At 42.7% G+C, this 14,482-nt stretch overlaps 1 protein-coding gene across 3 annotated transcripts in view; it reads right to left on the bottom strand.

Moving 5' to 3' along the window:
- The window catches only part of TNRC6C (trinucleotide repeat containing adaptor 6C), a 611,446-nt gene that overhangs the window by 309,545 nt on the left and 287,419 nt on the right, over positions 1-14,482 (bottom strand). The gene's annotated exons all lie outside the window — the stretch shown is intronic.

Genomic DNA, 14,482 nt, shown 5'->3' with positions numbered 1-14,482 from the left:
TCTCCAGGATTGCACCACTCTGTGCCTTCATCTGAAGGAACAACACAATTTCCTTGTTCTATTTACAGCTTTATGGATAGCGGTATTCACTTTTTAGAATACTGGTCCATATCTGGTGACCAAGGCCAGGAAATAAAGATCAGTCTTTTACCAGCCCGTTTGTGTATCACACTTATTATACGACCCTATCTCGGGGGGAACATCAGCTAAACTCCCACCTCTCAGAGCAGATAAAATCCTTAGGCTTGTTACTATTGTTTTATTGGACTCTCTTTTGATGTAAAGAGGATGGATAAAAATAACTTTGTCCGAACTGTTCTGCTATTTATACACCTTCAAGTCAACAGTGTGACGGTTACCTGCCTGTGAGTTGTGCTAAACCTCACGACATAATTTGGCCATATTTGATATTGTTATATGTATGTGGGAGAGGAGCAAAGTGAGAGCTATACAAGAGGCCTGCAAGGAGATAGGGCTAAAAGAAAAACAAATTGTGTTAAAGATGAAGGGGCAGATTTTTCAGAGGCACAAATGGCAGTTCGGGGTCTAACTTGCAGAAAAAGTCAATGGGTGTTAAGCACTGAACTGCTATTTGTGCCTTTGAAAATACATTGGTCTTAATGCAGAGTAACCCCAAGAGTTATTCTTAGGGGCCCCAAGCAGGAAGCCACAAAGGCTGAATACACCCCATCACAAAGACTTGGTACATTCCTTATAAATAAACAAGACAGCATCAAAGAAAATACCTGGCTCCATCATCAATTTCTACTTCCAACTGGGACATTCCCAGGGCCCCAAACTTTGAGTAGCCACTTGGTGAAAAAGAGGTTACAGAATATTCATGAAGTCCATAAAAGCATATCATCATCAGTTCAGAAACGCCTGGGAGTTTTTCCTGAATCTGGCTAATGCCAGGAACTTTGTACTGTAACAAAACCTGACCTGCGGCCACCCAAAAATAAATGAAAATTATCAGCAAATCATTGTCCATTAGCTTCAGTGGGAAGATTCCTCCATTAAGAGAATAACTGGTGGGAAAAACTCATTTCCACTACAGCAAAAAATAATAAGTTCAGATAATGCAAATATAATTCACAAGAAAGTTTGAACTATGCTCATTTGCTTAAAAATTACCCATTAACTACTGCATGCTAATTATCCAACTTTTTTTGTTTTGTTTTTATGAGAGAGATTCATTCATTTTTAAACAAAATAAATGCCCAGAAAATCATGCCACCCACTTCAATTATGATCAAAATAACCATCTCTATGATAAGTTAAAGCAGCAACAGCAGGCCGGAGAAAATGTATTCTGAAGATAATTCATTACTGAGCACTTTGTCTTCCCTTCCCTTAATAAACTAGTCATGTTTTTCACTTAATAAACATGGAAAATATTGGGGTATTTAATAGGGTAATTTGTACTACAAACTCCTGTAAAGATGTTTTGATTTTATTTTTTTGTGGTTCATAAAGCTCTAGTTTTGGAGTATATGTGGACAAAAGGACTTTGACTTCTCCATTTTTTCATTTCCAGATTACTCACTAGAGATCCAAGACTCACTCCCTGATTCTGAATGGAGGTCTACGTGGAATTTGAGGGCTAGGATGGGTAATTAGGTTTGTCAAGTTATTCCACAAAAGGCAGTAAGATATATGGTATGATTTTCAAAAATGCCTAAATGACTTTGGAACCTAAATCCCATTGACTTTCAATAGGAGTTAGGCTCCTGATTGCCTAAGAGTATGTCTACACTGCATTGTAAATCTGGGTCTGTGGGACCAGCGCTTGTGGATGTGGTGTTTCCAAGTCCAGGCTTGAATTTTCCCACTGCATTGTAAACCTGGGTTTACAATTGCTAGACCTGGGTCTCAGAATCATGCTAACGTGTGCATACCGCACTACGCAGACCTTCTGACTTGGGTCTGCATGCATCCACACTACAAAATGACAGGGCTCGGACCCGAGTCTCAGGGGGCTCAGTCTCTGATCCCCCTTACCCCCACAGCAGGGTCCTAGGACCCAGGTCCTGATTGCTTGCTGACCCAAGTCAGACAGATTTGTGTGTGGACGGTAGGGGGGATTGGGCTCACATCTGAGACTACAGTGTAGACATAATCTAAGTCACTTTTGAAAATGGGATTTAGGCACTTCTGCAATTGTTAACCCTACACTAGGAACACAGCTCTTCCAGATGGTTTGAATGGATGGATCTCTTGGTACGGGGTGTGTGTATGTGTGTGGGGGGATAAAATAGTTATCTTTATTCAGTTTTTAAATAAAAAGCGCTGCATAAAGGAGAAATTAGATGGACTAACAAGGTTCTAAAAACCACACTGATATCTATCAGAGTAGCAGCCGTGTTAGTCTGTATCCGCAAAAAGAACAGGAGTACTTGTGGCACCTTAGAGACTAACAAATTTATTAGAGCATAAGCTTTCGTGGGCTACTACCCACTTCTTCAGATGCATATAGAGTGGGACATATATTGAGGAGATATATATATACACACATACAGAGAGCATGAACAGGTGGGAGTTGTCTTATCAACTCTTAATTGGCCACTCTATATGCATCCGAAGAAGTGGGCAGTAGCCCACGAAAGCTTATGCTCTAATAAATTTGTTAGTCTCTAAGGTGCCACAAGTACTCCTGTTCTTTTTACTGATATCTAGTCTAGCTACAAAAATGGGATGCAGCCATATTTATTACTTGCCATTTACGCCTAGGCAAGTGACCTTCTGTTTATTGTGCAAAACTTACTTATTTTGTTGTTACCTTGTCTCCTGATTCTACCCATTCCCCCATTTGTCTGATTTAGTCACCTGTAGCATCCTAGTCAGGAAACTACATTGTAAACTCTCTGGACCAGGAACTGTCTTTTCTGTTACTTGTTTGGCATCCCTACTGCTATAAAAATAACCATACAATAATATTAAATAATAATATATACATATATCTATACTCACATAAATAAAAACAGTGCTACACTTGCAGATGGACCTCATCTTGTTCTCAATGAAGACAATCTCAGAACTCCCATGGACTTCAATGGGAACAGGACTGAGACCCAGTACAGACTGCTGGATGGCTAAAGATACCACAGGTCCGATACTCTTTCAAGGGGAAATTTCAGGATCCTTGGCATCCAGAGGGAGGTGCCTACAGGCTACAGGCCAAAATTTTCAAAACTGGTCTCCACGTTTGGGGGTCTCTGTTTTGGGGTGTCCATCCTGAGACATCGAGGGCATGATTTTCAGCCATGTGGAACATCCACAGCTCTGAATGAAGTTGGTGGGAGCTTCACTGGCTCACTACCTCTGAATTCAGCCACAGATGCTTCAACTTGGGTGCTCAAAAATAGAGGTCTGAGCAGGAAATCCAAAGGAGCCGAAAGCAGTCAGTACCTCCTGGGTGGTGTTTGACAACTCAAGGGAGTTATTTACCCAAGGTCAGTTGCAGACCCAGAAATGGAAGTTGGGAGTCCTGACTCCCAGAACCTTGTTATAACCACGTCAGGGGCCAGAGGTTTCAAACCTCTTTGGAGTCAGCACGTTCCAACTCAACATCCACTGACCTGTTAGCAGTTGCCAGAACTGGAAGCTCAACTTTGGCAGAGGACTCCAGTCCTGGGCTCTGACTGGTGAAACTCTGAGGGTCCTGACTGGTTCCCTGCTTCTACTTAAACCAAGCAGAGGAACAGGAAGTTATCTGTGCTTAGGACTGTCTCCTTTGTGCTACCTGCTTCTTGACTCTGACCTTCTGCTATCCTGACCCTGCCTACCTTTTGACTTTGGGCCTCTGACCTGTCTCAATCTCTGATCTCCTGGTAACCTGTCTCCTGACATAAGACTCTTGGTCTGCCTGCTGCCCTGTCTCAGTTTCTGGTTGCCTGGTATCCAGACCCAGACTGCCTCCTGGCTCCCAACTCCTGCTCTGACCACTAAGTCAGACCACCCACCTCCCAGACAAACCACTAATTGCAGCCTCCTGGAATGAAAGCTCTGGGCTGAATCCCCAGATCCAAATGCCCCTGAAGATATCTCCTGCCTATTTTACATTGGTCAAACCAAACCCCCAGCCCCAATTCAAACCATCCAAAATTTTGGCCAAGTTGGGACGTTGAGCTTTGCCTCTCACAGCCCTTTACTAGAAGTCAAAATAGACCTGAAAAAAATGGTTTTATCATTTAATCTGCAAATGTGTCCCAGGTTTCCCCTCCCCAACGGATTACTTTTCCTTGATTTCATCGTGCTCAGAATGTGGATGCCCATTGTCTCACTGAACAATGAAACCCTGCTGAAGGGCATTGTTTGGTGAAGGTGATTTCCAAAACAACAAGAGAGATTTGGAAATATAAAATGTGAGGCCTGAATCTGACCTCCGTTTTACACCTGGGTAACATAATTAACTTCAGCGGCATTACTCCTCATGTACACTGGCACAAATGAAGGTAGAATTAGGCCCCTGGCACCTTAGGATGAGGATTTGTTCACATTGTCACAAGGGTAAGGTGGTAAAAGCCATACCAACTGGTGCCAGCTCTTTTCCAAGGCTAAAACAGGTGCTTTCCCCTGAATAGGCGCCCATCTGTGTCACCCAACTCTAATTAAGCATCTGTTCTCCAAGAGGCTAACAAGTTCTTTTGCTGGTAATCCCAAACAGCTTGCCAGCATTATTTATAACACAACTACATGGAGTCCCCTCTCTGGTTTGAGTCCCTTCATTGTTAGAATAAGATCTAATGGCATCGTTATTATAAAAGACACATAAAATAGAACCCAACTGTACTCAGTATACATGGAAATCCCTACGATTTGAATTCATACAGCTTTATTCAGAAAAAGACTTAACGAGACAGGTTGTCACTGGGCATCAAAGGATTTGGGATGATATTTAGGATAACAGTTTATAGACATGGAGCAAATCCTATTATGATACCAAATAGCCATCAGGCTGTCACGGTGGCAGGTATAGTGCACATCTGAACCGGGATGCCAGCCACGAGCCTGGTCATCTGAGATAAATTGTACATCACACTCCGTTTGCCCTGTGTTAGACAGGGAATTGAAAGGCTTTCATGTGCATCAGCAGCTGGCAGTTACAGAGCACTGATAGCATCTGCCTCTTCCTCTGCTCTGCAATATCCCTGCATGTGCCCGGTGCTCATAAAGGGAATCTGCTAATAAAGGATATGGAATTGGATACACCTGGGATTCCCAGAATGCCACAATAAGAGACAAAATGAGATATGCCAGCCACCGGAGCAACAGGGGTGTTAACCGAAGCTTTCACTTGGGGTGTCTGGCCCTACCCGAGAGCCCTCTGACCCCAAGCAATACTAGTGAAGTCTTAATAAGGCCCAGATACTGCTTCACAAAGGGGCTGATCCAAAGTCCACTAGACCGGGAGTCTTTCCGTGAACTTCAGTGGTCTTTGGGTTAGGCTCAGAGGCTGTTAGATCAATAGAAATGGAAGAAAAGGAGGACTGAGGTCACCAATCTTCCAGTCAGAGGTGGTGAACAGTTTAAACCTAAGTGCATTCAGACACCAAGAAGGGCCTCAGACCCCATGGGGTTGAGCCCAGTGTTCAGCCCAAATAGACACCATATCTATTTATATAAGTCAGAGCCAATGCCCACTGAAGTCAATAGGAATCTTTCCTCTGACTTCCATAGGTGCTGAACTGGGCCCTAAGTAAGGAAGAATGACCTTGGTTAAGTGTCTTATCCCATTTATACCCTGGGTTACCCTTATTATTCAACTGCCGGCATATAGCAGTACAAATACTATCTCCAGGATCCTCTTTCAGCCTCCAATACAGCAACAAATTTAGCAGAGAAAAGATTCCCTCCCTCCCCCCCGCTATCTCTCTTTCTTTGTTCATTCTTTTATCTCAGCAGTCCTCCAAAGTCTATTAGCTCTATTGCTAACAGCAATGCCCCCTGCTAGTATATATCAGTATGGACCTTCTAATTTTCTGTTCTCCTTGATTCCAGGGGAGCAGCAATGCTGTTCTTGCTTATCCTTTTCAAGATCAGTTACTAGCGGTGCAATTCTAGAATCACCCCAGGCTGGTGCAGTACCCTGGAAACTGAGCCACAACCAGTGAGGTATATTAGTGCCACAAGTGAGGTTGCTAGCATGCTGAGAGGCCACACCCATCAGGTCCTCATTGCTGTACAGGAAGCTTAAAGAAATACATAAAAATGTGCTGACCAAGATACATTTTTCTTGCAAAAAAATCCCTGGAGAGTTCACAGCAGTGACATATAAAAGTGCTGGAAAGTTTACAAAGTAAGGGAGACTTTATAAGGATCTAAAAACACATAAAAAGTAACTAAATTAACTTCTGTCTTGCAGCTGCTAAAGGCAATGCCATCTTCTTATGATAATGATAACTTCCACGAGTCACCAGGAGCCACAACACAATTCTTTCTTTCCTTTTCTTTTGTAGTGGTGATTAATCCACCTACTGCAATGGAAACAATCTTAATAGTGCACCATTCTTTTGAAACTTCTGGAGCTAATTTTCACCTCATCACTCTTCAGGTATAAATGGTTCTACTACAAAGAGATAGAGACAAGCCAGAGTGATAAAACAAAACACCACCAGACACTAATTAAAAGATTGAGATATAGACTACCAGATTAGCTTTTGCAAATAAAATAAAATAAAAATAAAAATAAATAAGAGACAATGTCCAGCAGTCAGACCAGGGACTGGAAATCAGGACTCCTGGGTTCTATTCCTGCCTGTGCCAGTGACTCGCTATGTAACTTTGGAAAAGTCATTCAGGGCATGATCCTTCTCTCAGTTATACTGGTGCAAATCAGCGGTAACTTCATAGCTATGAGAGTGCCACAGAGTCACAAGGAGCCTTCCCACTTCTCGCAACCCCACATAGGTGCTAACCACACAAATGCAGCTCCTGTGGTTTCTTGACAGCAGGGCTTGATCTCACTGGTACTCTTCTGGGATGTAAGCCATCTCAGAAGAAGGACGGATGCAGGGTAATGCCCCACCCCCATCACCCAGCAGGGTTTGCTGGCTGGGGAAGGCAGTGGTCATTACTTAGCATGTGGTGCAGAACTGGGGAGGACTTCCAGACCTTCCAGAGTTGCACTCCACTGCAGGACACTGCCTACTCAGAGTTGTGGTTTAACAGCATAACCTGGTTCTTTGGGGTCCCTGCATATTGAGAAAATGACTTCTCTCTCCTCACATCTATTTCAACCTTTGGATTCCTCAGTCCCCATCCCTGCACGTTCCTGCTGTTGTCTCTGTTAAAGAGCCAAAAGCATTACCTTATTGAGAGGCACCACTCACTGGCAAGGAGGGAAGAAGAAGATCATTCTCTGAAGAACTAAAATCCTAATCTTCCTTAAACTGTTTAAGTCCCAGGAGAAGGCCCTTCCAAGGTAGCACCCATTGTCAAGGTCATGCTGATGAGGGTGAGCTAGGCAGAGTCATGGAGTACTTGGCATGTGCTTCAATACCGTGAAAGAGGGTCTCGCAAAGTGAAGATCAAGATTCAGTTAGGCTTCACTCTCCATTATTTAAGTTTATTGCATTCTGCACTCATTAGACACTGGGGTGAAAGGGCTGCAGCAGGATGAGGCATCAGGGGAGTAAAGACACCAAAAAGCTGTGTGAGGAATCCTGATATTCCTAGGCACCGTCAGGCTTGAGAACCAAAACTTTTCCGTCCCGTTCCCAAGAGCAGCCAGCACAACAATGTGTCTCAAAGAGGTGGCACAGTCCTTTGGGTTTGCAGCATCGTAGACAGCATGATCAGTGGGTCCATTTTCCAGACACACTTCTCTCATATTTCAACAGCGCTTTCCATTCCAAAAGGATCCCAAAGCACTTTAAAAGGTATAGCAACCCTAGGGCCTTAAAACCCTGCCTCTCATACAAGGGATATCCTGGCCTACATTGTGAATTCCATTGAATAACTTTGAGTTCTTGTATAAAACACCACCTCCTTTCTGCAGGGTAAGTGGAACGGGAAGGCCCGGGAGTGTATATACACAGGAATCTGCTCAGTCTGCCGCTGAAACGCAGCTATCACTGGGGTAGAACAGGCCCCAACCCCACCACATGACAGGAAAGAACAAGAATGTTAGATCAAGTTGAAAACGTCAGAGCAGCATATGACGTAAGCAAAGTATAAAATTAGTTTGGACAGGATCCTGGGGCTAACACCCCTACTGTTGTGAAAATGCCATGGATTTGGGTCAGTTTTACACCTCATCTGGAAGACGACATTTCCATCAGCACAGTGACCCCCTCCCAATATTACACTGGGGCATCAATTCTGTACTGACCCAGAAGGAAGGGGTGCATTATGGTGATGCACAGGTACCACAGGGGACTGTGTCTGAACCTGCTTAGCTTGTGAACTCTGTCAGCCCACTGGGCACTGAAAGTTCCACAGTGCACTTTATCTAGAGCAAAGAGCACTAACTCTCCATATAGACAAGCCGTTAATCTGTAGTTCATTTCCTTTTCTTGGCTTTTTGGATACAGCCAAATGAAGAATTAAACTAGAGCCTGATGCTGCGCTCACGAACAAGTATGACATATCACCTCACTGCCCCAAATGAACACCAACTTTTAATCTCCCCTTTCTCCTAGAGCTACAGGTTGAAAGCCCAGCGGCATCTTATCCCTTTATCTTTGCCAGGCAGATCAAATGTATAACATACAGTTAAATATGTGGGTTTTCTTTTGGTTCTGTTTCTTTCACATGATGGCACCTTGCATAAGAGTAGTGTTTTTTACCAGTGCCTTTAGCCAAATTGACCGTCTCCCCACTGCGTGCCACCTCATTGCAATTTTTGCATGTCACGTCTATTGTATGTTTTTGTTGCTCATAATCTGGATCTGTAGCCTAATTCTGCAGCACAGGTCCATCACTGCTTTTACACAGTGTCTTTCAACCCACAGACTACAAAGTGTGGATTTTGTGGAGAGCAGACAAGTTTCAGGCTCACTTGTAAATGTAAAATATTGTTAGTCTAACATCTGTTATTTCCTCCATCTGGGGACTACATCCTGCACCTGCATGTTAGGTGACCCAGAAGTTCCTTTTCATGTAACTACTGTGATTCTGTCCCCAGGACATTGTATTTGACTCTCTCTCTCTCTCACTCAGAGAGTTTCACAGTCTGAGAACTTCCAAAAGGCAAAATTGCGCGTTCTCTCGTTCTCTCTCTCTCTCTCAGAGAGAGAGAGAGAGAGAGAACGTGCAATTTTGCCTTTTGGAAGTTCTCAGACGGTGAAACGTGCTGCAGCACTTCCTGTGGGAAAGGCACATTTTCAAAATACACTGGAATTGGAATTGCTAGATCACTCCTGTGCAATGAGGAAGAGACACTGAATAAATATTTATCTGTCTACACCGCATTTTGGAACAGAAAATTTGAAAAAGCAACAACCTCCAATAAAACTCTCAATCTGCTGAAGCTCTCTGTTACTCAGAAACCTCTGCAGCTTAATAACTTACTGATGTTTGGGCTGATTTTATATTATTTTGAAGAAAGAAATATAATGGGAGGAAAAAGATGGTCTAAAAACATAAGAGAAATCAAAATCGGCCCATCTGTGCCAAATTACTCAGCAATAAATCAGCTGATACTTGCCTGGTTGCTCTGCTACACTTAAGTTATTCCAGTTTCTTTTGTTATTAGCACAGTTGACTTTGCAATACCACAAGTGGTACCAGGGCTTGTGTAGCTGTGCTGCATTGTGTCATGCTGTATTTGGATCAAAGGTCAGAGCGCTGCACTTGAAGAAGATTGCGAGAGATGGGGAACAGGGTAATGATACTAACTTGCTGAATGCATATGTCCAATATCATTGCATTTTCCTGGCTGGCTGATGGTTCAAAGTCCATGGAACAGGCCTCCCCGCAACTAGGGACATTATTTCACTCTACACAGAGATAATGTCCATAAGCAGCTCAAGCTGCCAGCATGCATCATGAGCTAGCAACCGCCAGGCTTTACTAAAAGGGTTTCTCCCAGCTCCTCCGTGGGCTTTATTTTGGGTGCACCGGAATTGTGAGACTTTCACCCTCCCTGACTATAAATTGAGGGCCTAGTCCGAGTACCCTTCTAGCTTTTGAACAGTTACTGACTCCCCAGAAAAGATGGAACAAAATGGCCTTGGAAAGAAGGTTTTTCTCCAGAACATAGGGGTCAAGTGCAAAATTCAGATGTGAATCCTCACCCACACTTTCCCACAGATGGGGCAATTGAATCTGGAGTCTATTAATTATTAGCCCCAATCCCTATGCCTAGTTCCTTATTACACAGGATGTCCTTTAAAAAAAAATATATATATATATATATATATATGTCAACAAGATCAGGAGTTGCGGAGTGCTGCAAAAAGTAGCAAGAAATATTCCTAGTGAATGTAGGTGAGTTGTTGTTGTTGTTTTCTTCTTCTTTAATAATAATAAAAAAAATATCATCATCAGGTGGAGGGTTGCTAAGAAAACAGTCCCTTATTTTTGAAATACAATGTTGGCTACCCTAGTTGTGTCCCACATGGCTGGAAATCTGGAATTATTACTCACAAGGCCCAACCCCACAGTTTTTACATGCTCATTGCAACTGCTGGGTTTATATGGGATGTAAGTGGTGCATAGACTTTGTGCGGGCTCCTAGCCCAGGGGTGAATTTTGTCCCATGGTGAATAACAGCTGCTGGCTCTGGCTCTAGGTTGAAGAGACCAGTTGCCAAACTTGGGGCACTACATTGTGCAACTAAGAGCTGCATCTAGGCCATCAGATAACAGAACTCAGGCATATTTAACAGGTATCTGAGCATCTAAGTGCCCATCTGAGCATCCAAATGCAGAATGCAGAGACCTAAACTTAGATGCCCATGTTTTAAGGCTGGGCCCTGAGTACTAATGGAAAGAACTTTCAGTTCTATTGAACATTTCCACTCTGCCTGGACTTCTACACAGCACAAAAACTCCCTAACCCTTGTCCCAGCTCATCCAGGGTCCTGTATAAAACCTGAAATGGACTCTTTGGAGAGGGAAGTCATGGCAGGGTTTCTACTTCAGTTGGTTCAAAGACCTGGTGAGGTGTATGTGGGAAGGAGCTGTTTCCAGGTCATTCATTCATTCATTCCAACTGTGACGCTGGCTGACCAAGTCATACTAGAGCATATTCAGGCCAATTCACTTGTGTATTAGTATAGACCAAAATGAGTGTAAATATAAGAGTGTATTCAGGTGTTTAAACTTCATGAAAACTAGTGGAATGTAACTTGTATTTTTTTCACTTATCTGTTCCTGTTACAATGTAATAGCTGACATTTACATTGTGTATATCCCTGCAACTAAATAACCCTTCAAAGAAATCTTGTGAAATGCTAATGAAGGACATAAGGACTTTAACATAAAATGATAATTTCAAAGCAAGTGGCCATTATGTATGGTGGTTGGAGGTCAAAAGACTAAGTGCATTCCTCACTCACCGTCATCGAAGGAAAAGCCCATGTGGGTAGGGACATTGTCAGCTGGCTTTCTGTGTGAAGAGACTATAAATATGGATTCAAAGAAAGATCCTGCATCTCTGAACTGTTTGGACTCTTACAGGGAAGTGTACTAGATGCAAAGCAGTGATACCCACAGAGATCTGAGTATCTTGAAAAGGGAAACTGGCAGTTTATTACATCACTGCCATCATTTGGAATTATATACTGTGATTCACCTGTACATATATTTTACCTGCTTTAATTTCTCAATAACTCTCATTCTTTTTTCTTAGCTAATAAATCTTTACTTAATTTACTACAGAATTGGCTACCTTTGGCTGTCTTTGGTGTAAGATCTGGAGTACCAACTGGGAAGTGACTGGTCTCTTGGGACTAGAAGCAACCTGACGTAGTGTGATTTTTGGTTTAAATAACCTTTTATCACAAAGTTCGGTTTGTCTGGGTGGCCAGATAAGCTGGACAGTCTAAGCAGACTGTCTGTGACTCCATGATAAGACTGGCATAGTGATCCCGGGGTTCACAGTAGTTACTGCTTTGGTGAAATCTAATTACAGAACATACCACCAGTCTGGGGTATCTGCCCTTGTTTTCTGACAGTCTGCCCTGAGATAGGCACTACTCACAGTTGTGAGCCACTCCGGACAGCATGACACCAAATTCGAGGGATGAGAATTTGGTCTGACACAATACCACACAGGCAGTATGCTTGGCAGCTTTCCTATGGACCCCCCAAAACTTATGGGGAGAGCACAATGCAAGTCTCACTGCACAGAACTGCACTCCCAGACAAATGCTGCTATTTTCAACAGAATGAGGCCTGAAGTCTATTCCAAGACACCAAGACTGTACAGGGGGAAGGGAAGTAGAGAAGAGACGTGCACAGCCCAAGAGTTAAAGAAGATTCTTTGTATTGTGATATTTTAAATGGGAAAAAATGATAAGTGCAAAAGGATTTGTAGAGCTTCTCTTTTCATGTACAAAAGCCCTTCCAGAAGCAATCACCTCTGCTGTCCACACACACACACACACACACACACACACACAGAGCGCTTCATGAATTCACATTGGCACTCCAGAGGCTTAAAGGGGAGAAGTACAACATAAGCCACCATTGTTAGGAGCAGCCTAGCACTTATCCTGGCAGCATAAGGAACCATCATAGCTCCAGCAAACGACCCGATACTATAATTGGGTTGGCTGAGCTAAGAAGGTGGAAGGAGAAAAAGAAAGGAAGGGAGAAAGAAATAAAAGATGAAACCCCCGCATCAATGGGAAAACACTACAATCCCATGCATACATTGTCCAGTTAAACTGATGGTCTTGTATTATTCCTAGCTTGCATTAAATAGCTCTGTAGAGTTAACACTGTTCTTGAAAGATTACTTCACCTTTCACCCCTTAAGCTCAGAGATACTCCTAAAAGTACTAGCATATTATTATAAACGACAGAAAGCAACGTTAATGCCAAAATGCTCTATCTGCTTCTCCTCCCTCCTCGTCACCAGTGTATTAATGGCATTATTAAAAAGAAAACATTTTGAAAATATCAGATTCCCTTTCAGTGGCAAATACCATGCTTGGAACCTGCCTCTCATCTCCTTTGTATGCCAAGCGCCGACAGGTTCCGATTTCCAACCTCTTGTCTTTGTTTCTCCTCCTTGACATTTCTCACTCTCTCAAAAAGTGTCAGATTATTATTACTGTTATTACCTTTGCCTCATCTTTGAAGCTGAGAATTAGAAGGGACATATTAATGGAAAGTTAGCAGAGGAAACGCCTCACACTTTGGAAAGCATCAATGAAGCCAAAATTAGGACAGCTTAAAAAAAAAAAGTTTTTTGCCATTTAAAAAAAGCAAGCAAGCAAGCAAGCAAACAAACCCACAAACTGGTTTAACATTATTTAGGATGCTGCAGAAGTACGGGCCAAATCCTCAGCTGGTGTAAATAGGTAAATAGGATCTGGCCCAGATATCTATATACAATCTCTTTCCTGCCCCCTCTGAAATGTCTGGAAGAGACTTCCAGTTTTCATCCTCTCTCCTTCAACACACACCCCTTCAAGCAATCCCTCCTCCCAAGACATCATCATCAATTCCTTTCAACCCTTCTTTCCAGGATCTGTTGTCTTGTGTTTGTCTTACCTAGCCTGTAAAGTCTGGGGGGCGGGGGAAGAATGTGCCTTAATCTATGTTTGTAAAGCACCATGTAAATTGCTAGATAAATGTGTTTGTTTTCAACCGCTTATTTGTTTTTCAAAGGGGTAGTTACAAGAAGGTATGCAGCTGAATAAGTAATTAGATACATAGACCATGACTGAAGAAAGAGAAAAGGTGGGTGAAGTAATATCTTTTATTGGACCAATAAAGCTGGTCCAATAAAAGATATTATGTCATTCACCTTGTTTCTCTGATATCCTGGGACCAACATGGCTACAACAACACTACATATAACCGAAGTGACACAGATAAAGAAAGAATTGTGAACAGGAAATAACACAGGAATCTGAATTCTCCATTGCAGCCCAGGTTGCAAATAATCAAGTCAGCATTTGTTGTGATAAATCAATTGGTAAAAGGCAGACAAGGAAGGTATTTTTAAATGAAAGACTTCACCTTTTCTACCTAAATTTAACAGGAGAGCATGATGAGCGATGCTGTAAAAATAAATAGACATCTGGCGCACCACCAAACAGCTGCATTTGAATGCCTCACTGCTAATGGCCATCACAGCTGGTCAGCTAGGCTTCCAGTTACTTGGATCTGTGTGCGCCAAGACTGTTTGCACATCCCAGTGTGGATTTGCAGATGTGCCCATTGCATCATCCTTTTAAATGTGGCCTTTAAAGCTATTCAGTAAAAAATAGGTGCCTTAACCATTTTGAGGATGGGATTTAGGCATCAAGGACAACTTTGCTGTTAAATCCTTCCCAAGAATTAGAGTCTACTGGAAATCAAAT

This window comes from Trachemys scripta, chromosome 14 (genome assembly GCF_013100865.1).
Source record: "Trachemys scripta elegans isolate TJP31775 chromosome 14, CAS_Tse_1.0, whole genome shotgun sequence".
Taxonomy (NCBI): Eukaryota; Metazoa; Chordata; order Testudines; family Emydidae; genus Trachemys; species Trachemys scripta.
Note: the sequence above shows the minus strand (reverse complement) of the source record. Positions and strands in the feature narration are given on the sequence as shown.